This window comes from Lissotriton helveticus, chromosome 10, assembly GCF_964261635.1.
Source record: "Lissotriton helveticus chromosome 10, aLisHel1.1, whole genome shotgun sequence".
Taxonomy (NCBI): domain Eukaryota; kingdom Metazoa; phylum Chordata; class Amphibia; order Caudata; family Salamandridae; genus Lissotriton; species Lissotriton helveticus.
In genome coordinates, this window is record NC_136071.1 from 745,011,154 (window position 1) to 745,036,929 (window position 25,776).

Sequence of the window (25,776 nt, forward strand, 5' to 3'; positions counted from 1 at the left end):
TCGTCTTTGATCTTCTTGTACACTGTATCTAAATTCTTATCCTGCCTCGACTATGACTCCCTGTGGTATTACTAGAATATTCTTATTTGTCTGTCTGTGCAGCTAACTAAGATTGAACATTTGGCAAAAGGTGTAAAACGAAACTCCCATTCTAGTCAGCAATAGCTCTATGCTCTGAGTGCAGTCCTCTGGGATTGTCCATAATGTCTTTTCAAGTCTTCTAAATGTTTATGCTTTGACAATTCAATTACCAACAATAAAAAGGTGAATGACCACCAAGAAAGAATAAGATACTACTTTACTTTTGGTTTGGATAGGAGGACAATCACTACTACTACTGTTGCAGGGACAAATCTGTACAAACAGAACTATGGACACTAAAGTGCATTGTTTATCAATTATAATAGGCACAGGTCGACTTTCCACATACCTCAGTGATATCAGACTTTGAAGAACCCCCAATCTCCTTACTGACTAGATAGTGTGGCAGAGTCATTAGCTCCCGAATTCATCGATGATTGATCCCCAATGATGATTATCCAACGCAGGACAAGAGTAGGGAGTCAGAGTCCAGAAGTGTCAGAGGCACGGGCTCATGCATTGCAAATTGCAAAACCTTTTGCTCATTCACTCATGACCAAAAACCACAGAGTCTATTTAAGTTTTAAAGCTTTATTAAAAGTAAAATATTCATTGAAATCAAGCTTGTCATAAAACATAAACGGTTGATTAAAAATGGAAAAGTACTTATAGTGATTTATTTCACACATTTATTGTGGGCGAGCCGAGCCCTCACCTGGTTTGAACTTTAATTTTTCTTTTTGGTGCTGAATCGTTGGTCCCTCCGTCCTAGTGATGACTATTTGTTCTTAGAAGTGAAGATTCTGTCTGTTATGAGACAAATGATGCGTGTTAAAAAGCAAGCATTCATCAGTTGTGCCAATAAGTGCAGCAAGACAACACCCTTCCCTGGAAAAAGGGACATTTTTACTTTAGAGTAGACAGTCACAAATTATTAGCTTGTTTTCGGTATTCACATTTCTTCATTCCTAGACAAAATACTAGTGATTGGTGTATGTCTATGACATCTAACATTCTTAAATGTACTTTGTAGGTGGAACATCTGGTGCTGGGCCCAGCGCGGAGGTGGAGGAGGGAAGTTCTGGGGAGGAGGCGGTGCAAGTGCCGGACCAAACTGCTGTGCGGGTTGCCACGGTAGTGGCGGGCAATGGTAAGCTCTTATATTCCTTACTTATTGAGATTGCAGACTGCATAGTGTGCTCCCTGTGAGAAAACGTAAGGTTTGTCCAGATGAGAGACATGAAGAAGAATGATTGACATATAGTTTGAATGGATGGATGCCTGGATCATGGTACTATCTGACTCTTAGATAGCATATGTGTATCTCGAGAGAGTAGACGGTCACTGGATGAACTAAGTGTTACTTTGAAGAGCATGTAACACCGCACCCGCACGTCTGTCCCTGTGTAGGAAAGGCAAGAAAAAGAAGTTGTAATTTTGTCCAAATACGACCATGAATAGTAGCAGTAGTTTGTATTGCAAGAACAGCATATATCCGGCTATTACGATGGCGGCTCACTACATCTGTTAATAAGTTTAGTAGAACTCGGTCATTCTTGTGTGGATGTATCACTGTTCACTCAATAAAAAGCAAAGCACCTAAAGTCATCCCATATGTGAGCAAATACATACCATGTGCAGTGATAGATAATCAGATTATTTATCTTCTTCATTTTCCTTTTCTAGTATCTATTCATTGGCACTGTAGGGTGAAAGGTAAACTAATTAAGCAGTAGCCCTTGTAACAGAGGATTCTCAGTGCCACCCGTAATAGAAAAGTAAGAGCATCACCACCTGCATGTACTGGACTGGTACAGTAACGCAAGTCTGTCTCACTCATCATGGCGGGCGTCTGTTTTTCTCGGGTGCAAGTTGACTGCGCTGGCATTATGCCGGCTTGCAGAAGTTAACGTACCAATTTTGCTAAACATGAGAGAAGAAGAAGAATAAGACTGGTGTACTGTCATAGTCGACTCTAATGGAGTGAGTCCATAGTGCTCGTAGAATTGATTCCTTAAACTCCCACTAATGTTAGAGCAAGGATGAAGAAGTGGGAGGTTAGATAGATACTGGCCACAATAGTTATGCACTGCGCTTCCAAGTTGCTAGTTCTACTGTGACACAACTTTCTGCTGAATCATTTTGTGTTAATCTTAAAGAGCATTGGTTACAGACTATGTCTTTCTTTCTTCATATAGATGCTCCTTCCAAACCAACAAGGAAGGAGCTGGCTGAAAGGGCCCGGCAACAGAGGCTGGAGGCGACTATCACCGAATATCGGCGGCTGGTGGCCCAGGAGGAGGAGGACAACCAGAGTACGTCAACAACATCCACGGCGACACCTGCATCCTCCTCGGCGCTCCCTGGGTCAGCCAGTCAGCGCAGGTCTCCAGCGGTACGGAGCTGGGGTACCGCAGCCAACCGCCACCACCGAGCAGCAAAGAAATCAGCTGCCCCCCCACAGCAGTTGCAAAAAAAGGATGCACGGCCTTTCCCTGAGGGTTTCCTACCTCGAGCAGGAGCTCCTCAACATCAAGACCCTGCTCGAGACCCTCCGCAAGGAGCATGCTGACCTGGCCCGAAAAGTCAACAGCAGCAAGTAGGAGGAGACTGTCCCTTGCCCCTTTTTTAAAGACTCCTGGGGGATGGGAATTGGGAGTTGGGTTTTCTACTTTTTTGGACTTCGTTTTCAGGGACATTCGTTGGGGTCCGGGGGGGGGTTTGGGTCTTGCGGGAGATTTATGTTACTGGATATATAAATATACTTTAAACTTTATCTTAGCATACATGTTTTTTACTGCTTTTGAGGCTTGTGGGTGGGGGTTTAACAGTCCTGAAACTTAAGTGGCATCTTGATTCAAGTTGTGTAATTACTAATGGCCCAAATGTTTTCAAAACTAAGTGCCTCTCACAGAGTAAGTGAATTCAATAGTCCTAGGACTAGTGTCAGTCTCTCGTCTCTCCTAATACTTCATTATACTACCTCCCCCCAAACGCTTATCTTACCTGTAATTTATGTTTGGAAATAGGGCTAGGCACAGGGCTGGCTGCACGCGAAATGGCGATTAAGGTTGGCAATCCTGGGCGGATGAAATGTCATCATTGCGGTGGTACTTGTGGTGTTACACAGTGGCAGTTGCAGCATCTGAAAAAAAAGAAAATCAAACCTTGTTTGTCCTTACCGTAGCATTAGAACGGTACGATAGAGAATATAGCAGGTGACAGTACACTAGAACAGAGCCACAATGTAGCCTAACAAATGGTAAAGTATTTAAAGTATAACTGCTACTTTATTTTCCCGGCGCAAGGGATAGACTAGAGAAGAGAATGTGGACATCACAACAGCATTATTGACAGCAAGGGCGGCAGAAAATCTATTGAAAAAGTAAAGTTTTCAATTTTTTGCGGAAGCAGAACATATTAGTCTCGGATTTCAGAGCAATAGGTAGCCCATTCCAGGCTTTGGGACCTAGATGGGAGAAAGATCTTCCCCCCATCTTCATAAGTTTGAATCTTGGAATGACAAAGTCACAGTTAGCCGAAGATCTTAATGTGCGGCTAGGCCTGTAAGGTTGAACAAGGCTCTGAAGATACAGTGGGACTGAGCCCTGCTTGATTTTAAAAAGGTAGCATAGGGCTTTAAATTTAATGCGGCTCGGGACCTTGAGCCAATGTAGATCACGGAGAGCCTGAGTGGTCGAAGATCTCCTCGGGATGTTACATAAAAGTCGGGCCGATTAATTCTGTACTACCTGCAGTTTATTTATGGTCGCGGCATCGGCACCAAGGTAAAGGACACTTTTTTACGCTGGATCACTTTCCGGTAGAAGGGTAAGGGAAGCTCTCGATCCGCCTCTGCACCGGTGGCTCTTCCATCCCGGTATCTTCTGGGACTTGTAGTCCGGATGGTGGGTAGGTCGTTTTCCAGCTCGGTGTCCAGATTGGAACATGTAAGAAGGGAAAGGGAAAAGTCTCAGTGGGGTATCCAACACGCTCAGTGCTTCAGGGAAGGGGGGTGGTGAGGGAGTCACACGTGCACAACAACAATCCTTAGGCTAACGTGAATGGCAATGCCGTGACGGGGTAGGGTAGTGCAGTGGATACTCGGGTGAAGACCTCACGGAGGTTTAGCCCAGTTATGTCCCGCCCAGCCCGCAAAGCGTGACCGTACCTGCGAGAGCCACACTTCCCTTGTTGAAGTGTGGCTGGGCGAAGCGCCTTCTCGTTGGCCTCCTGGCTTGTCGCTGCAGTCGTCTGTTCTCCCTCCGGTCTCTCCTCCGATCGTCTCCTCCTTCGTCTCGATGTTCCTGACGTTTCTGCTGTTACCACTCGTCTCCTCCGGTCTTTCTCTAATGCCCTTGACTCCAGACTCTCCTCCAATGTTCTCTTCTCCGCTCTTCCTCATCTCGCCGTTCCCGTCTCCGAACTTCCACTCCTCGCCGTCACACTCCACGCTACTCCAAACTCCTCCTCCGCCTCCGGGTGATGAACACCCCTGTGTGTGGATCTCGTGGTGTTTTACCTGGTTGTCGGGGGCGTGGCTAGCCCCGGGATACGCCCAATTAAAGTAGCAGTGATCCTCAGGGTGATTGTACACGAGTCCCGGTGTTATCACGTCTTTGACCTTCCAGTTTTCGGGGTGCTGTTTGAAGAAAGGTAGAGGATCAATGCTTCTCGTGTCCTGAAGGACAAATAGCAGATGCGGCTTTCGTGGAGAAGACCTGGAAACTGCGCTCACTTGAAAAGGAGGCAATCCAGGCCAATGCAGGACCATCTACTCCCAGGGACCGGAGAGAGTTCAATAAGATAGAATGAGACACGGTATCGAACGCCGCGCTCAAATCCAAAAGGATGAGGGCAAAAGTTTCCCCGCGATCGATACCGTGCCGTAATCTCTCCGCTACCCCGAGTAGCGCAGTCTCGGTAGAATGATGCGCACGAAAGCCGGACTGGGAAGGATTTAGAAAGCCCTGATTTTCTGCAAGATGAGTAAGCTGAATGTTCACGTGCCTCTCCAACACTTTAGATAGAACGGGCAACAGGGATATAGGTCTGAAATTGGCAAGGTTGGACATATCAGCTCCAGCCTCTTTTAGGAGAGGGGCAACCATTGGGTGTTTCCAATCCTGTAGTACGTGATACTCATTTAAGGAGGCCTTCAAGAGTCTCATGAGAACTCGCCAAGATTCAAGATCCAGCAACTTTAAGATCTTTGCAGGTACCGGATCACGCGGTGAGCCAGATCTTACGCTGTTCAGACAGGAGGAAAATGAGGTGTCATCAAACAGTTGCCAGTTTGTTACCACTACCTTTGGACGCAGGAGTTCATTCACACCGATTGGTCCCGATTGATGTTGATTTACTGTCATGGGAGCGCTCATAGAGTCGTATATGCGCTCGACCTTGGCAATAAAAAATTCCGCAATGGAGTTGCACTGAACTTCCTCCAAGACCGGGGGAGTCGGGATGGTGTCTGCTCCTATCAGTTTTTTAACAACCGCAAAAGGGTGCGAGGGCAGTTCTGTGCTTGTGTCACTGTGTTTACAGTGTACGCAGCTCTCATGGCTTTACATTGGGAATGGTATCCCTTCAAGGCTTCTTTATAGGCAATCTTCCGGGAAGCCGAGTAAGAGTGCCTCCATTTTCTTTCAAGAGCCTTACAATTGGTTCGCAAGGCCTTTAAATCGGCAGAGAACCGAGGTGCCGGGCAGCGGTGAGATCTAGAAAGTTTCGGGGTGGGGGGAAGGGCAGTAGTAAGCCAATGTGATACAGCAGTATTCAAATCCCTAAGTGGGACGTCGCCGTTCTCAGGGCGGGTGTTAAAAAGATGCTGGTTAAACTTCGTAACATCAAGTTTACCCCACCGATGAATTAATTCGCCCTTGCCTTGGCCGCTCACAGCAAATTGCTTGATGTTAGATAGAGCAAAGTGGACTGCAAAGTGGTCTGACCACTCCAGCGGGCGTGCACTTTGAGAGCAATCAAAAGGAAGGTTAGAAAGAATAGGGTCCAGTTGATGCCCAGCAGAGTAAGTAGAACCCGAATTGCACAGCGTAAGGTTAAGAACCTCTAGATCGGTTAGAAAACACCTACTGATGGTACATAAGGGATCTTCAAGATGCAGATTTAGATCTCCAAGAATTGTGAAATTCGCTGCCCTGAGAAGAAGAGGGGCTATTGAGTCGGCAAGCGAAGATGTCCATGCGTGGGCATTGCCAGGGGGGCGATAGATTAGGAGGCCAGACATAATTAATTGAGGGTTGATTGCGAGTTTAAAAAGCGCCGCTTCACATCCAGACAGGGGGAAGGCCTCAAGTTTGCAGAAATAACAGGACTTGAAAATAATAGCAATACCCCCTCCCTTTCCGGAGTCTCTGTCCTGCCTCAACATGACATAGTTGTTGGGGACTGCGATGGCAATATCTGGACCAGAACTTTCATGGAGCCAGGTTTCAGTGAGAAACAAAGCATCTGGCTGCTCAGTAACAAGAAAATCAAAGATGTTTAGTTTATGTTTTGGGAGGGACCTACAGTTAATACTCCAGAACTGGAGAATGGGATGTGTAGGGGGAGTTTTTTTTGTCCTCCGTCTACCTCGCGTTCGAACCTGGTTCATTGCCTTACAAGTAGACATTTTGCCAGTGTAAAACTTACAGCCATCGCATTGAAATTTGTGGGTCGGTAAAGAACAAGTAGTGCAATGTAAAGAAGTCGGAGGGAGTAGAGATTTCAAAGCCTCACTGGTATATGATAATGTTGCAGAGGGTGTAGCTCATACTGCCGACCGAGATGTTGAAGTCATTATAGCCCCTAGGACCGTTCTGGCACGGACGGGCGCAGACAGGCGCAGACGGGCAGGACTCTGGCACGACTCAGGCGCAGCGAAGGCGCGCCCACTGCGCGGTACCGCTGCGCTCTGAGAACTGGCTTAAATAGGGCTGTCACGTGTAGTCAGCACAGCTAGACCGCACCCGATGGCGCGCTAAAGCGTCACCACCCCTCCCAAGAAGGCGGCCGAATTACAGTGAACTATTTGCATTGAATTTCTTTGACATTGGCTACTATTACAAGAAATAGTACTGAAGGTGAAGGACACAGCAGCGTAATAATTTCATTTGCCACGTCTAGGAGGAGGATGTTCTTGATGACCAATCAAGTTGATGGCGCACATGAAAATCTGCGTTCATTTGCCAATAGTGACTCGGTGTCAAGCTGAGTGAGAATATATCCTCGGATTCCTTCACCATCCTGTTGCTATGACCTTATCCTCCCCAGCAAGTGTGTGGAATTAATGCTGTCATTTAGTCACACATCAATCAAAACCACACAGCCCGGGGGAAGAGGGTTAGGGTTTGGAAAATGGATGGGAATGGGGGTTTTTGGGAAAGTTTTGTTGGGAGAATAAAATAAAAGCACAGCATGGACAAACAATAAGTGAAGATAAACAAATCTTTGGGTACAAAGCTAACCATGAATCTTTTAAGTGACATAAAGGAAGTGCATGCACTACTGCATGCATGGTTACTGAAAAGTAACTAGTACTTTCGACAACCGTGAATGAAAGAATGCGACAGTACAGGGCTGCAGTAATAATTATGCGTTTTCACTTGCCTATCTTTGCACTCAGAGAAACACTTTGTACATTAAATTAGGTTTGAAAAATAGCAGAAGTAAAACCTATCCAATGGCTGTAGGGATGAATTTAGAAGCAGAGATCAAAGAAATGCAGAGTCACACTCATAGAAGTTCACAGCAATAACATTACTTAAAAGATAATTAGAAAAGAACGGATACTGTATCTGTATGTTGTTGTAGTTGTCCTGTTGAATTTGGGAAGTTGTAAGATGCATCCAACCATTCCTCTTATTAGCGGGACTCCTCCATTCCATCTGACGCTCCGTCCATCAATGTTGGTGACCAGAAGACACCCTGTCCCCTGCCTGCCGGATGCTGAATTGCGGCTCGCTAATGTGAAGCCTGACTTCATCCTTTTTTTCCCATTGCACAGGCTGAAACCCGGCCTGTAATTATTGATGGAAAAACAGGAAGTGATATTAGAACACCACTGGCAAATAAATATAAGGTATGTACGCTGTGTAGTGCAAAAAGTCACACTTTGAGATTCCTAATAGACAGTACAATATTTTTGAAAGTGCCTACTCTGTCTGAGTCTCCTTTTGAAGGATAAATAAGTATGGGCGAAATAATTTAGCGGTACCTTCCCCTCAAGCTAGGTGTACTGTAAACTGTGTTTTAGAACAAAATTAGACCTTCCCAGCAGTGTTCCTAGACCCTTACTAAACCCAGTCGCAAAAATGTAGAAGACCCTAAGAAGCCCCTAATCAGATCTCAAAAAACGAGGCCTAGTAGAAAATGGTGACAAAACGTACTTTGAAAGTAAAGTAGGCCCAAATCCCCCCTTACCCACAGTGGATTGTATTCAAACCACTTGCAAGCAAGCAAAAGTATCCATACCCAGCATCGCTCCAAGACTCGCAAACCCCCCCACAAACAGCCCCCCGCCCAAACACATGCAATATTATACTGCTAACCCTAACAAGCCCTTAGTTAAGAATAGTGGCAAACGCTTTCTTTAACTAGGCTAAATCCCCCCTTCCCCACCATGGATTTTCTTCAAACCACTTGCAACCAAAATTACACATTCCCACGAGTGCTCTAAGACCCCAGAACTCAGTTGAAAAAATCTGGAACACCCTGAAACACATGCAACCCTGCTGCTAGTGCTAACCCTAACGAGCCCTAAGTTAATGTGCAAAAACGCTTTTCCTCATGGATTTTCTCCAAACCACTTTTATCCGGTACTAGACCTTCCCAGCAATGGCCCCAGAGCCGTCAACCCAGGCGAAAACAAGTAGAAGACCCCCAAACAGCCAAAAAGCAAATATACAAAAATGGGGACTTAGACATTTTTAGGCAAATTTCCAAAATCACTCCACGCCCGCTCTGCAGCTAGGCCCTAACTCCCCTCTGCCTCCATGGATTTTCTTCAAACCTCTTGCTATCAAAACTATCCATACCCAGCAGTGCTCCCAGACCCCGAAACCCACCCACAAACACCAGGAAGCCCCCCAAACCGGCCCCCGAAAACGCTACATTGAGCGAAATGTCAGAAAAAGCAAAAACTTTTTCCTCATGGATTTTGTCAAAACCAGTTTTATCCGGTATTACAGCTTCCCAGCAATGGCCCCAGAGCCGTCAACCCAGGCGAAAACAAGTAGAAGACCCCCAAACAGCCAAAAAGCAAAACTACAAAAATGGGGACTTGGACATTTTTCGTGAAATTTCCAAAATCGCTCCGTGCACGCTCTGCAGCTAGGCCCTAACTCCCCTCTGCCTCACATGGATTTTCTTCAAACCTCTTGTTATCAAAACTATCCATACCCAGCAGTGCTCCCAGACCCCGAAACCACCCACAAACACCAGGAAGCCCCCCAAACCGGCCCCCGAAAACGCAACATTGAGCAAAATGTCAGAAAAAGCTAAAACTTTTTCCTCATGGATTTTGTCCAAACCAGTTTTATCTGGTATTACAGCTTCTGAGCAATGGCCCCAGAGCCGTCAGCCCAGGCGAAAACAAGTAGAAGACCCCCAAACAGCCAAAAAGCAGAAGTACAAAAATGGGGACTTAGTCATTTTTGGGGAAATTTCCAAAATCACTCCGCGCGCGCTCTGCAGCTAGGCCCTAACTCTCCTCTGCCTCCATGGATTTTCTTCAAACCTCTTGCTATCAAAACTATCCATACCCAGCAGTGCTCCCAGACCCTGAAACCCACCCACAAACACCAGGAAGCCCCCCAAACCGGCCCCTGAAAACGCTACATTGAGCGAAATGTCAGAAAAAGCAAAAACTTTTTCCTCATGGATTTTGTCCAAACCAGTTTTAGCCGGTATTAGAGCTTCCCAGCAATGGCCCCAGAGCCGTCAACCCAGGTGAAAACAAGTAGAAGACCCCCAAACAGCCAAAAAGCAAAAGTACAAAAATGGGGACTTAGTCATTTTTGGGGAAATTTCCAAAATCACTCCGCGCGCGCTCTGCAGATAGGCCTTAACTCCCCTCTGCCTCCATGGATTTTCTTCAAACCTCTTGCTATCAAAACTATCCATACCCAGCAGTGCTCCCAGACCCCGAAACCCACCCACAAATACCAGGAAGCCCCCCAAACCGGCCCCCAAAAACGCTGTAGTGAGCGAAATGTCAGAAAATGCAAAAACGCTTTTCCTCATGGATTTTCTACAAAACACTTTTATCCGGTATTACACCTTCCCAGCAATGCCCCAAGACCCGCCAACCCACCCGCAAAAAAGCACAACACCCCCAAACAGGCAAAAAGCAAAAATGGAAAATCTCATACTTAGATTATTTTTCGGCCTTCTTTCAATTCTGTCCAAACGCGCTGTGCAGCAACTCATAACTCTACTTTTCCACCATGGATGTCCCGGAAAACAAATGCAATCAACATTAGACTGTGCCAGCGTTGCTCCCAGACCTCAAAACCCACCCACAAACACCAGGAACCCCCCAAACAGGCCCGAAAACATGATAGTGAGCAAAAAGGCAAAAAAATGTTTGGGTCCGATTTTCTCCAAACCACTTTTATCCGGTATTAGACCTTCCCAGCAATGGCCCCAGAGCCGTCAACTCACCCGCAAAGAAGTAGAACACCCCCACAAGTGCAGAGTCTTTCTTCATTGGACGTAATCCAGCCATTGCCGGATTTCAGGCGATCCTGCGAAGGTTGCCCCTAACAAGTCACGGAAAAAAATTAGACCCTGGAGTAAGATGGAAGCAAACCTCCTAATTTCAACCCTGCTCTCCTCTACCCCCCTAATATGAATGGCATAGATCTGGATCATGATCTTAGGATCTTGAATACCTGGTCACTCGCCGCCTTGGACAAACTTGTCCCTGAGCAGTTGGGGAGTACTAGAACCAAAGGGAGAGGAGCGCCTTGGTTTGACGCCTCCCTAAAACAAAAGAAGCAAGCCCTTCGTAAGGCAGAGAGAAGGTGGAGACTCCATTACAGCCAATCTGACGCCGAAACTTTCAAAATCCTGCTCTCAAAATACAAGGCAGACATCTTGGAAAGAAAGGCTGTTTTTTAGGAGGGCAGAATTAGGGAGGCTATTAACATACAGCGAGAGACTTTCACCATTCTAAGGGAACTCACACAACGTGAAGGGAAAATACCAGTGGGCGACCAACCTGATGGTGACGCCTTTCAATCCTTCTTCCTCCGGAAGGTACAGGACATCATCACTGATATCAGGGCACGGCCAGTCACAACCATGCTGCCTAGCCAGAATGTTCAGGTGCCATCCATGACTTTGGATGGTTTCCCTCCCATTAACGACAAGTGCTTAATGCAACTGGTCGGTCAAACTAAATCAGGCTCTAGCATTGATCCATGTCCCCCCAAAATCTATAAAATGGCTCTGCCAGGCATTCAGCCCCAGGTACTGAGTCTACTGAATAATTCACTTAATTCAGGCTATCTGCCGACTCAGATGAAAGAAGCTAGGGTCTCTCCACTTCTGAAGAAAGCAGGAACGGACACGACAGCCTTAAAAAATTACAGGCCCATCTCGCAGTTGCCTTTTCTAAGCAAGATCTTAGAAAAGCATGTTCTCAACACTCTAGCCGGCCATCTGGAAGAACACCATCTCCTTCACACCAGGCAGGCTGGGTTCTGGCCCCAACACAGCACAGAATTAGTCATGGCCTCGGTCGCCGATGAGTTGAGAGTCAGGGCAGATAACAAACAGCCCTGTGCCTTGATTCTATTAGACCTCTCGGCGGCCTTCGACACGGTCAGCCACACCATCTTGCTAGACCGTGTCGCGAATTTGGGGATCACAGGACAGGTGCTAAAGTGGCTAGAATCCTTCCTGTCAGGTCGAACCCAGAGAGTGCAGCTAGGAGTCCAACTGTCTGAGATTCGCGACGTGACCTGAGGAGTGCCCCAGGGGTCGGCGCTATCCCCCCTGCTTTTTAACATCTATTTACAACCATTGGTGGAGGAGCTCATGCGTATGAACTGCGAAATTTTCAATTACGCAGATGATACTCAGCTCTTAGTCCGGCTGGATAACACCAAAGAGGCCCAGGAATCAGTGAGGAATCTGCTCTCATTTACAGTCAACTGGATGACTAACAATCTGTTGAAAGTGAATGCCGATAAGATGGAGGTGCTGGTGATTAGCAACAAAGAGGATCCCTGGAGTGACCTGTACTGGCCCCCCGAGCTAGGAACCACTCCATCTCCTGGCCCTGTGGTAAAAAGCTTGGGTTAAAGGATCAATGCAGATCTCTCAATGGCCCCTCAAGTTTCTGCTGTGGTCGGATCCTGCATTGGTGTGTTGAGGCAATTGCGAAAGCTAGTCCCCATTCCATCCGCCTCCACCCTGCAATCGATCGTATCCGCCACAGTTATCTCGAGACTTGATTATGGGAATGCCTTATACCTGGGCTTACCACAGAAGCTGTTGAGGAAGCTGCAGGTAATACAAAACGATGCAGCCAGGTTGATCTATTCTTTGCCGAGAAACTCGCACGTAACCCCACTGTTGCAGAAGCTGCATTGGCTCCCAGTGAAGTTCCGAGTGCAGTTCAAATGTCTCTGTGTGGCCCATAAGGCACTCTTTGGGAAAGCCCCAGAGTACATTAAGCAACATTTAAAGAGGTACATTCCTGGTAGGTCATTGCGCTCAGGAACAACTTCCAACCTGTTTCAACCAAGGTTCAAATTAAAGACCAAAGGAGGCAGGGCCTTGTCTGTGCTCCTTCCACAATTGTGGAACGAGCTCCCACCTACCCTGAAAGAGGAATCGCAGCTTCTACCTTTCATAAAGAAACTAAAAACCTATCTTTTCAGAAAGGCCTTCATGACATCATAGGAGGTGAATCAATTGAGGTTCTAGGGTCATTAGTGTGTTATGTTTTTCCTGGTAAGCGCTTAGAGACCGGCGGTGATAGGCGCTATACAAGTAATCCCTAACATAACATAACATCTGCTTTGAGGGAAATAGAAGTCTGGAGGAGGAGGATAGAGGAGCATGTTCTTGTGAACTTGTGAACCTGAGGAATGCAGACTGCGGCACCTTCAAATCAATAAGCAAATAAGTGAAGACAGTTCTGCTGATGGGCTTCTTTTTGTGATTGATTTGGTGATTAAATTTTTTATTTATATTGACTTTGCAAAACAAAGAAAGACATACACACAGGAATAAAAGTGAATAAGGATGAAAAAGAAAGTTATTGATTCATTGGCTCATTTTCAGGGCTCGGTGTCAGGGAAGCAGAGTTCGTCCTCATACTCTGAGAATTCAGGCGGGAGTAGGTCACCTAACAGAGAAGAAATTCCCTCATCTAAGTTGGTGTCCTCCTCGTCTTCTTCCGGCGTGTATTCTCGTACTTTGTTAACTGGTGGAATGAGGTGCTGATTCATCTTGATCATTGTTAACCTCTCCTCATTTTTCGGCGAGAGGCGGGTCCTTTTGCAAGTTACAATGCCACCAGCAGCACTGAAAACACGTTCAGAAGACACGCTTGAGAGTGGGCAAGACAAGTAATTTATAGCCAGGTTGGTGATCTCTGGCCACAATTCTCTTTTCCCATGCCAATACGCCAATGGGTCATCATGAATATAGACCTCTGTTGGGTCATTCAGATAGTCCTGCACCATCGACTCAAGGTTCTGCAGGGTTCCTCCACTTTGCTTACTTTTTGCTGGGACCTTTTCAGAAGCAAACCCAAGCTGAGTTAGCCAATTGTCTTCTTCACACAATGTTACTGTTATGTCTGGTGCAGATGATCCGGTTGCTGGTGTCTTTAACGGCTGAGAGGTCACTTCTGCCACAGCCACAGGTGCAGAAGTGGATTCTTTGGGCTCCGGATGGCCTTCTGATGCTGATGTACTGCCTTTTCCTTCAATTTGCTGCCGTTCTCTTTCAAACCTCATGGCTGACAGACCTAGCCAACGTTTGTACTTTGAAACTTCTTCGTCACCAAAAGCAAACAATGCTCTGGCTGCCAGTGCCTTTTTGTAGCGTGGATACAGAATAGTAGCACAAATGTAATGCTGTTCTGTGTTGATCTTTTGAAGACGTTCATCGCAAAGTAGGCGCTGTAATATGTTCTCCGCCAAATCAAAAGCTTCTTGCTTTTCTTCATCGTTTTGAAACGTAGAAGACGCCTCCTTCAGTTGGTGCTCTAGCATGCGCAACAATGGAATAGCTTATCCCAAACTACAGTCCTCCCTGCTGACTGCACGCGTGAAGAATGTTAAAATCTAGATTGCGCCTTAAACATTATCGGAGCCATCTTGTCCCTTTCTGGCTCATATGTGCACGTAAGCAGCAGACATTTTGAATACCATGGCCTCTCTGCCCACTGCTGATAGCCAGCGCGTCTCTCTCCCTCTCTCGACCTCGCAGACACCCCCCCGCGCATTGACAAGCCCCCCGCTCTCACACGCTTGAGCCATAAACCACCTCTCTCAGCGCGACCCTGCCTCGGATCCACATCCCGTACCTGGCCAGCACCTCCCTCCGTCCCTTTGATGCACACATCCTTTGATGGACCCCCATCCTCTGGGCCCGATTGTCCAGCACGATCCCAGGCCGTCACCTAACCCTGCGGATGCAGTTTATTGCCCATACAGTAGGCAGCTGCCCCTCTTCAAAGGATCTAGGACTTATCGAAACCCCCTCCCACCCCATGAGATCCGATCAGCCGCACGCATTCCGGGAATCGGCGGAATATCCAGCTGCGCTACAGTCATCACCTGCTGAGACCGGGGTGGGGACTTCTACTGTTAATGTGTGTGAGAACGGGCATGAAGCGGGGATTTCAGGGATGTCTTCCGTACTTCAAAGCATTTACAGGAATGTGTTTCATGCAATAAAGTCATAAACTTGTGTATAAGAGGCCAGGCCTCAGAGATGCGGTTAGAGCACCTCGAGAAGATACCCTGTTGTCTGATTTGACGTGTTCTGCTCCGACGGAATAAACCTCTGTTTCCTGCCTTCCAGTCTCCAGTGCCTGCCTCTTTGTTTGATAATTTTGAGTGGTACGAGCGGCGATTAACGCCAGGCAACACTTGGGTACTTATCGATCAAAATCTGCCCCACCTTTTACAATTGGCGACCAAAACGTGGGGCCCATCAGCGACACGTGGATCCAGTGGGAGAGGTCCTGACGACAGAGTGAACGACTGCAACGATCGGGAAGTGCACCTGCCCGATAGACCCTCGTCTGGCAGCCGATCATCCGAGCTTCACCGGTTCCGAACAGACCTCTCTCGAGTGATCTACGGTCCTGACTGGGAACCATCAGGACTGCCGCAGCGATTACGGAGAATAGAGGACGATCGGGCGCTGGAAGCGGAAGACGAGAAACTGTCCTTGCGGTCCGGGTAAGGTCATGTAAACACGACAAATTGCGAAAAGATTATCTGACTGTCTGAAAATACTAGTATTTGCTCTCTGAATTGTTTTTGAGATATTCTCTGTCTGCAAACGGAGAAGAATAGGAATATTCTCTCTTCCTTTGCAGATAGTGAAGGATAGGTAACGCAGACTTTTGTCCCCCGCTGTAATCTGTTGTGCCTATTTTTCTCCCCACTGACTGATTGATTTTTCGAACATTGGTTGTTCGAAGCTGAATTGCTCTTGAGACATTCTCTGCCTGCAAACGGGGAAGAATAGAAATATTCTCTCTTCCTTTGCAGATAGTGAAGAGTAGGTAACGCGGACTTTTGTCCCCCGCTGTAATCTGTCGTGCCTATTTTTCTCCCCACTGACTGATTGATTGTTCGAACGTTGGTTGTTCGAAGCTGGTTCTTTTTGAGGTATTCTCTGTTTGCAAACAACGTAGAATAGAAATATTCTGTCTAGTCTTTGCAAGTAGTGATAAGATAGGTAGTGCGGACCGTTGTCCCCCTCTGTAATCTGTCCTGCCTATCTTCTCCCCACTGAATAGTAGTTGGTTCAACCCGGACCGCCTATTAGAGATGAACCATCCAGCTCCACTGGAAGGCACCCCTAATAAGGACATGTTCACTAAATACGGACTAGTCGCCATAGCTTATAGTAAACTATGGCATAAATATACGAGGAAGGATCAGGAAAGTCAGTGGCCACTGATAGGATCCTTTGATGATAATAAAATAAACATACTGGAAACAGCCCTTCGTAACAATAAGGCAACGCCCACTATGCTCGATAGCCTCGGCATGTGGCGCAAAGAAACAGAACAACGGAAAAAGAGAAAGGAAGTCAGATTAGAGAAAGAGCTACGAAAAGCAGCTCACCAAGCTGCTAGAAAGTTGGAGGAAGAGATAAAGGAAAGGGAGAAAGCCAAACAGAAACAAGAGTCCGAAACATCAGGCCAGTGTCCCGTCCGAACACCCTCTATGCTCTACCCTGAGTTACCCTCGAAACAACGAGCGAACGATGATTTATTGCTAGGTCCCCCAATCATCTACATGCCTCCTCCATACGCCCCTTCCCAAACCTTAGTACAACACCCGCAGCCCCCAAGTACGGGTGAGAATAGTGCCTAGACCTCGGTCCTCACGGCCTCCGCACCGGACGAATCCCTTGTACTCAACACAGCACAAGCAGTAACACTAGATGACCCTGAAACTAGAACGAAAGATTCCACTAGAACGAACCGATTGAGCAAAGATGAACGAGTAGGGATCGATAAGATAGTGAAGACACTGGTGGAACAAAAAGAAAGGGAGGAATACGTAACAGATATGTACAATTCATATGCCAACAGCCACAGACGACACTTTGTTGTGCGATTTTGTTATCACACCCTCAATACCTATGAGGATCGATACCAAGATAAAGGTCCTGAGAGGCTAACTACCCTCTATAGGAAAGTCGACATCGGGGATGAAGGCGAGTGTGATGTGTCGAACCTCTTCACACGTACGCTTGAAGTCTTCCGCCACCTCACTGAACAGAGACCGGAAACTAGCACTGCGACTCCTATAGCGACCGAACCCCAAACAGAAAAAGCTAATACTATGATGCCTATAAAGGAGGCCGCTCCCTACTGGGTTCCCCCAAGAGGACAGGGAAAACATGACAACATTAACCACCAAGATGCAAGAGGGAGAGTTGTTTACAACTGGGTCTACCAACCATGGGATCGGCAAGACATTTTGGCGTTCCGAAAATCCTTGCCTGATTTACGAAAGAACCCCACCGCCTTTTATACTGAATTAGGCACAGCCTTGGGTTCGACGATTATGACCCTAGCGGACATCGATTTGTTTTTCGGGCTATGTCTGCCAGCTGATGTGTGGAAGCAAATCCGGAAAGTCGACCACCTTGAGCTGTTCGGGCATACCTGGTCGCAACTCGATGGCATAGATAGGCAACGAGAGCCTGGGCAGAAACCTTTAAAATCCATTCTAGACCTCCCAGACAAGATCGTCCAGAAATTGAAAACCCTGATCCCAGAAAAGAAAGTGGATTGGTCGATCGTAACAGCCTGCCGCCAGAAACAGCAGGAAGACGTATCAGAATACTTCTCCCGGTTTGAGACGGTGTTCTCCGATTACAGCGGCCAGGACATGACCACTGCAACCGGACATCATCTGTTTGTCCAGAAATATGTCAAAGGTCTGTCACAGGAGGTCTCACAGAAACTACAGACTAGCGAGAGTAGTTGGGCAGCCTCCAAACCCGCGGCTATCCTTCAGATGGCCCAGTACTATGAGCATCAAAAGAATGAGAACGATAGGGTGACTGAGAAAAAGAAAAAGGACTTGAAGGAAAGGGTGATGATTGCTCAGTTGCAAGGGGTGACCAGTGGAAGAGAACAGTACAAAGGAAGCTACCAATCGAATGCTCCTAGAAATCCACCCCCTAGAGACCGTACACCCACACCCTACACCCCACGAACAGACATCGACGAGAACCAGTGTGCGTTTTGCAAAGGATTTGGCCATTGGAAATCCCCGTGTCCGGTTCGGCTGGAAGCAATCAAAAATAGGGACACGAGAAACGTAGCAAGCGAGCCAAGAAATAGAGGACAGGGACGAGGGAACACAAACGACACCAACAACGACAGACCAGGCAGACCAAATACGTTTGACCGTCCCCGACAGAACCAGTACCAACAGTCTGACTACGACAATGCCCATGACTTCGCATAGGGCCGCCAAGGGCAAGGGAGGGATCCAGTCGAGCTCCATGTTGACCAGCAAGGTCCTTATGTCACCGCTAAGGTCCTGGGTACGAAGTCTCCATTTTTGGTAGACACTGGCGCAACACGCAGCGCGTTATCTAAACGACTGATTCCGAGGGCACCCTTGTCTGCCTCACATGTAACATCGATAGGTTTTGATGGAACGCCCTCCACTAACCCCTTGTCCGCAATGATCTCCTTTGACTTGGAAAATAACACCACTGACACCACGTTCTTACTTTCATCCAACACCCCTGATGCTATTATGGGATTTGACCTATTGAAGCATTTCCTAGCCTCTATTAGGTGTTCACAAGATGGGGTTCGAGTCATTCTGTACGACAACCCGACTATGCTCAGATCCTGTCCCACTTCACGCATGTTTTCCATCACTGACACTGACTTGTCCCTACTCGACACCCTGCCTTTGTACCTATGGGCAAAGACTGACTCGGACGTAGGGCGCATGATGATAGACCCAGTACACATAACTGTTCGACAGGACGCAGTGCTCCCGAAACTTCCACAATATCGGATATCGCCCGAGGGCGAGAAGGCATTGGTAGAGATCATCCAGTCCCTGATAGATGCAGGAGTGGTAGAGGAGGTAGTTAGCAATATTTGCAACAGCCCTATCTTACCCATTGTAAAGAAGCAGGGTGGGGGAGATGAAATGGCGTACCGCTTCATCATCGACCTGCGAGAAGTCAACAAAGTAGTTGTACCTCAGTACCCCGTAGTCTCGGACATCACCACTATTCTGACTTTGATTCCTTCCACTGCTGCCACCTTCACGGTAATCGACCTCAAGAATGCATTCTTCTCCATCCCTATCCACCCAGACAGCCGATACCTTTTCGGCTTCACCTTAAAATCCCGCTCATATAGATTTTGTAGAGCACCCCAAGGCTACACTGAAAGTCCCAGCATCTACAGCCAGGCCCTCAAGAGACAGCTTGACGCAGTCCAGCTACCGGACGGAGTGGTGTTGATACAGTATGTCGATGATATCCTTTTGCCGGCCGACACCACTCCACTTGCAGTCACTGCCACCATCCAACTCCTGCACTTCCTCGCGGAGAATGGCCACAAGCTCTCCAAAAAGAAGTTGCAATTCTGCCAGCCCCAGGTCACTTACCTAGGCCATCTCTTGTCCAAAGACGGGAGGAAACTTACGCCCGACCGAATTCAGACCATCCTGGACACCCCTGTCCCTAGGACACAGAAACAAGTCCGCTCCCTAGTAGGCCTCACCTCCTTCTGTCGACAGTGGTTACCAAATTTCAGCCTCATTGTGAAGCCACTACTTTCCCTGCTGGCTAAGGATGTCCCCTTCCCGCTCCCTTGGACCCCAGAGTGCCAATCCTCCTTCAGAGAACTATGAGACGCCCTTTGTTCCACACCGGTCTTAGGAACCCCCGATTACACAAAGCCATTCTCCCTCTACACTCACGAAAGGGAGGGGTGCGCTTTGTCCGTCCTGACTCAGTCCATTGGCCCCAAGCAACGCCCATGTGCCTACTTCTCTGCCACTCTTGACCCCGTAGCTAGAGCTTTGCCTGCCTGCCTTCGAGCTGTAACTGCCGCTGCTATCTCTATCCGACAGAGTGAGGGATTGTACTCTCGAATTCCCTTACGGTGTTAGTGCCCCATGCGGTTGACACCCTCCTAAACCAGACTAAGATGCAACACCTGACTAGTGCACGACTGACTGGGTACGAACTGACTCTGCTTGCACCCCATATAACTCTGAAAAGATGCACCACACTGAATCCAGCCACCTTGTTGCCCCTACCTGAGAACGACCCCAATGTGCCCCCGATACATGACTGTGTGACTCTCACGGACGAACAGACCAGGAGCAGAGTTGATCTCCGAGACACTGCTTTTCCAGATCCTGCGGAGAGCTATGGGTAGATGGCTCTTGCATCAAACTCCCCGATGGCACTACCTCAGCCGCTTATGCAGTTACCACAGCCCGAACTATAGTTGAGACAGCCCGCATCACACAACGATCTGCACAGGCAGCAGAACTGATTGCCCTCACACGAGCATGTATCCTAGCAGCCGGGACGATAGCGAATATTTACACAGACAGCCAGTATGCCTTCGGGGTGGTTCACCATTTTGGGCTCTTGTGGAAGGAGAGGGGATTCCTGACCTCACACGGCACACCCATCCTACACGGAGATCTAGTCTCCGCTCTGACTGAAGCAGTCCTCCTCCCCAAACAACTTGCTGTAATCAAATGCCAGGCACACAAAAAGGTTACGGACATCATTGGGCAGGGGAATGCACTGGCCGACATCACTGCCCGGACCACAGCTGAGAATAGGACAATGACACGCATGTATGTGACCAGGTCACAAACAGAAAAATGGAAGGACGCTAGGGAAACTATTAGGGACATCCAGATGGCAAGCTCATCCCACGAACTGACTGAATGGGGACGGGTGGGACTGAAAGACGATGAAGGCTGCTGGCGGACAAAAGACACGAACAAATGGTTGCTACCCAATTCATACTTGATCCCCATACTGACCATGGCACACTACCCTGCACACATAGGAGCAGCCCCTATGGCCGAACTTGTCTCCAAAGTTTGACACAATGACAGGATTACAGACTCAGCCAAACGCCTAGTCCAACAATGTCTGATATGCCTGCGACACAACCCTGGGAAAGGAACTGTTGTACCCCGGGGAGGGTTTGGGGTCCCCAACCATCCATTTGAAGTCCTGCAGATGGACTACATCCAGCTAGAAAGATGCCAGGGCCTAAAGTATGTGCTTGTTGTCGTGTGCGCATTTAGCAAGTGGGTGGAAGCCTATCCAACTCGCGACAACACTGCCATTGCTACTGCAAAGGTCTTACTGAAGGAATTCTTCCCTCGCTACGGCCTTTGTCGAATTTTGTGGAGCGACAACGGCCCCCACTTCGTAGCCGAGGTTATCCAGCTCATCCTGAAGGGATTGGGTGTAAAACAAAAGTTCCACGCAGTCTTCCACCCCCAATCTGCTGGGCTGGTTGAGCGACATAATGCCACGCTGAAGCTCAAACTAGCAAAGATAGTTGCCACCACAGGACTGAAATGGCCAGACGCTCTCCCTTTGGCATTGCTGTCAATGCGTTCCACCCCTACCAAACACCACTTGACTCCTTACGAGGTCGTGTTTGGCAGGCCTATGAGCATCTGGTCTGCACCAAAACCGACATCCTTTCATGACGTCCCGGACGTCCTTATGTCTGACTATCTGTACAATTTGACCAAAACACTGTCTATTATCCATCAACAGGTGCTGCAGGCCATCCCCGACACTTCCAGGGGCCTTGGGCACGAGATCCAACCAGGTGATTTCGTCTTGATCCGGAACTTCCAGCGAGCAAAGAGTCTGGAACCTTGGTGGACGGGCCCCTGGCAAGTCTTGATCACCACCCGAACAGCTCTTCGAGTGGAAGGGAAGCGGAACTGGCTGCACGCACACCACTGCAAGAAAATCTCCTCAACGCTGACGACGACCGAAGACGTGGCCACCCAAGAAGAGCTCCTGAATAAAGACCGACCATCCTTGAGCTGTTACCCTGACACAGAGACACTTGAACTGGCAGAATTTCCCGATCCCACTGTGCCATCTAGAGAAGGGTATAACCTGCGACGGAAGGAGGCAGCTTCGGCTAAGCAGACCACTGACTAAGTTACCATTCTCAGACCGGTGGCCTAACACTACTAAGGCTGCTAGGAGAGAAGCCAAACGAAGTTTGTGGTTCTGCCCGCTACCGAGCCCCTTGAAAATGATGGAAGCGCCCGATACGAAGATGATGGAAGCAACCGGATATCCAAAGACCCACTACAGAAACCCAAAGACTGACAGGTTACACAGCGCAAAGACTATTGCACTCTTTATCACCCTTCTCTTTTGCCTCCTCCTCGTGACCACCCTCTGGATCATGGAAGAAAGTGCACCAGCTCGTGAGGTATTTCTCACCACTGCACAGCCTACCACCCTGAAAGAACACCATCTGATCTCTCTTTCACCTCAACTCCGAGAGAGACGGAAGGAGTTTTGGAACAACTCTTTCATGCAGTTGCTGCACCAGCACAACCTTGCCGCCAATGCCACAAATTGCTGGATCTGTGGACTGTTGCCACATGCCACTGGACATTCCATCCCCTTCATCCCTTCACCTTTCTCTGTCCATGGTTCCTGCCTTGCTTGGCTGATCCTCTTGCAAGAGAGTTACAGCGATAATGCCACCTCCGGAAAAACCATGTCGCACTTTTATCATGGAGTCTGGCTGAACCAAACAGGAAGAACTGCTGCCCCCTTCTGCCCACTGACAACCAATGTCTCAGTTCACATGGACATTCCGGCCGAAGAACGAATTGAAATGCAGGTGTTCAACAACCCAGCCAGACCCACCTTCTCTTACCTCCAAAAACGAGCAGCTGCCACCCTGACTGTAGCCCTGTCTGTTGTCAACATCTCGGGCCTTGTATGCATCGAAGGACTCGGCACGCAGTTGGTGGGCCACAGCACTTGCCGCATCACTAGAACTTTGGACTCAACTGACCCACCCTCTTTCATCACCTCTCCGAACATGTACTTTGTCTGTGGTACAAAAGCCTACACTTGGCTCCCAAAGGGTTGGAGAGGTACCTGCTACATCGCCTTTGTCCTTCCTCTCACCTATGTGGCTCCAGCAAACCATCACCGACAAAAGCGAGCAAGAGACATTGAACAAGCCGACTCCACCGGAGCACAATTCCTGGACGCAATAAAGGGACTTGTTCCACTCTGGGGTCCGATGGCGAACAGCCGTGCCATCCGACATTTGACCCAGGCAGTCGAAACGACAATGAACATTACAGCTGGCATCCTCACAAACAATACAGCCGAGCTTCAGGCGGTCCGCCTGGTGGCCCTTCAGAACCGCCTTGTTCTAGATGTGGTTCTAGCGGATCGTGGAGGAGCATGCCGTATCATCGGGTCCAGCTGTTGCACCTTCATACCAGACAATTCGCCCTCAGTCTACAAGGCCATTGAACATCTCCATTGACTCTCCTCAGAAGTTCATCAGGAACAAGAAGAATGGTCGCTTGGGAGTTGGTTTTGGAATACTGTAAAGGGCTGGGGGTGGAGGTTGTTCATGATCATCTTGATACCGATTATTGTGATATGAGGATTCTGCCTGGGTATTCAATGCTTGCCACCTCTGTGCTCACTTTGTGCCAACTGCATCTGCCCTAAGACTCTGGACCTTGAAACTGAACGTATGAAAGCATTGTATGATGTAGAGATCCGTAACATGATGGGAATAGACATAGACTGACAAGCTGGCTAGATATGTTGAAAAGGGAGGACTGTTAAAATCTAGATTGTGACTTAAACATTATCGGCGCCATCTTGTCCCTTTCTGGCTCATATGTGCGCGTAAGCAGCAGCCATTTTGAATACCATGGCCTCTCTGCCCACTGCCGATAGCCAGCGCGTCTCTCTCCCTCTCTCGACCTCGCAGACACCGCCCCGCGCATTGACAAGCCCCCCGCTCTCACACTCTCGAGCCATAAACCACCTCTCTCAGCGCGACCCTGCCTCGGATCCACATCCCGTACCCGGCCAACACCTCCCTCCGTCCCTTTGATGCACACATCCTTTGATGGACCCCCATCCTCTGTGCCCGATTGTCCAGCCCGATCCCAGGCCGTCACCTAACCCTGCGGATGCAGTTTATTGCCCATACAGTAGGCAGCTGCCCCTTTTCAAAGGATCTAGGACTTATCGAAACCCCCTCCCACCCCATGAGATCCGATCAGCCGCACACATTCCGGGAATCGGCGGAATATCCAGCTGCGCTACAGTCATCACCTGCTGAGACCGGGGTGGGGACTTCTACTGTTAATGTGTGTGAGAAGGGGCATGAAGCGGGGATTTCAGGGATGTCTTCCGTACTTCAAAGCATTTACAGGAATGTGTTTCATGCAATAAAGTCATAAACTTGTGTATAAGAGGCCAGGCCTCAGAGATGCGGTTAGAGCACCTCGAGAAGATACCCTGTTGTCTGATTTGACGTGTTCTGCTCCGACGGAATAAACCTCTGTTTCCTGCCTTCCAGTCTCCAGCGCCTGCCTCTTTGTTTGATAATTTTGAGTGGTACGAGAGGCGATTAACGCCGGGCAATACTTGGGTACTTATCGATCGAAATCTGCCCCACCTTTTACAAGACGTCAAAAGGACGAAGCATGTCTGTCAGACTTTTAACTAGCTCCCATTGCTCCGCATGTAACCTCAGGTCCTTCGCAGCTGTACCCAGTGTAAGGAAATACTGATCGAGTACCATAAACTGCTCATACAGACGCTCAAGCATGTAGAAAGTTGAGTTCCAACGTGTTGCCACCTCCTGGATGAGTGCTTTCACTGGCAGTCGACGTTCATGTAGCAGGCCCCTCAGATGCTTCCGGGCCTTAAAAGAATGGCTGAAATGTGTGCACATTCTTCGGCAGGTGGTCAGTAACTCGCACGCTGGACTTTCTTCACTCAAGAATTTTTTAACAACCAGGTTTATACAGTGCGCCAAACACGGCACTCTGAAATAGTTACCCTTATCCATGGCCCTAACTACATTGGCACCATTATCCGTGGAAACATAACCAATCTTGCGTTTTTTGGGGGACAGCCATTGAAAGACCTTTGTGTTAAACTCCTGCAAAATGTTTTCTGATGTATGACTTGACTCCATGCCAAACATGGCTAGTGTTGCATGTTTCCGAGCAGCTTTAAAAACGTTATCCGTGTCAACACCTGCCCTTAGCTTTGCTGTAACTCCTGAAAAAGAGGCCCAGTGGCCAGTGATGCACATGTAATCAGTGCCTGCTTCACTGGTCCACATGTCTGTTGTCAGATGTATAGTGTGAACAGCACTCTTCTTCAAAGCTGCCCCAATCGCCTCCAGCACATCTGCATGTAGTGCTGGAACCGCAACTCTGGCAAAATAGAACCGGCTAGGAACCTTCCATTTAGGGCAGAGCGTTGCCACTAATTCAAGAAAACCAACCCCTTCCACAAAAGAAAAAGGGAGAAGGTCCAACGCTAGCATTTTAGCCATCTTAGTGTTATACAGACGCACCATTGGGTGGTTGCGTTCAAATGGCGCATCTGAAAACAACATGCTTCTAATGGTGGGCTGGACCATTTTTTTTACGGGAAGATGATGACTTCTTCGACCCAGTTACGCTCGGTGATGATGACATTTTTCACATTGGTGTCTCACTCTCTCCCACACTCTTAGTGTGGCACACAGGGGGTGTGCTGCTGACAGGGGTACTGGGTGTAGGTGAAGAAATGTTTGACGCTTCTTCCTCATCGTCATCATCAGATGAAACATCAACGGATACAGTTTGTTGCCTTCCAATTCGGGCTTCCTTGATCTCCTTTAGGTGCGCAAGCCATTGGACAGTGTGCTGTCTCTGA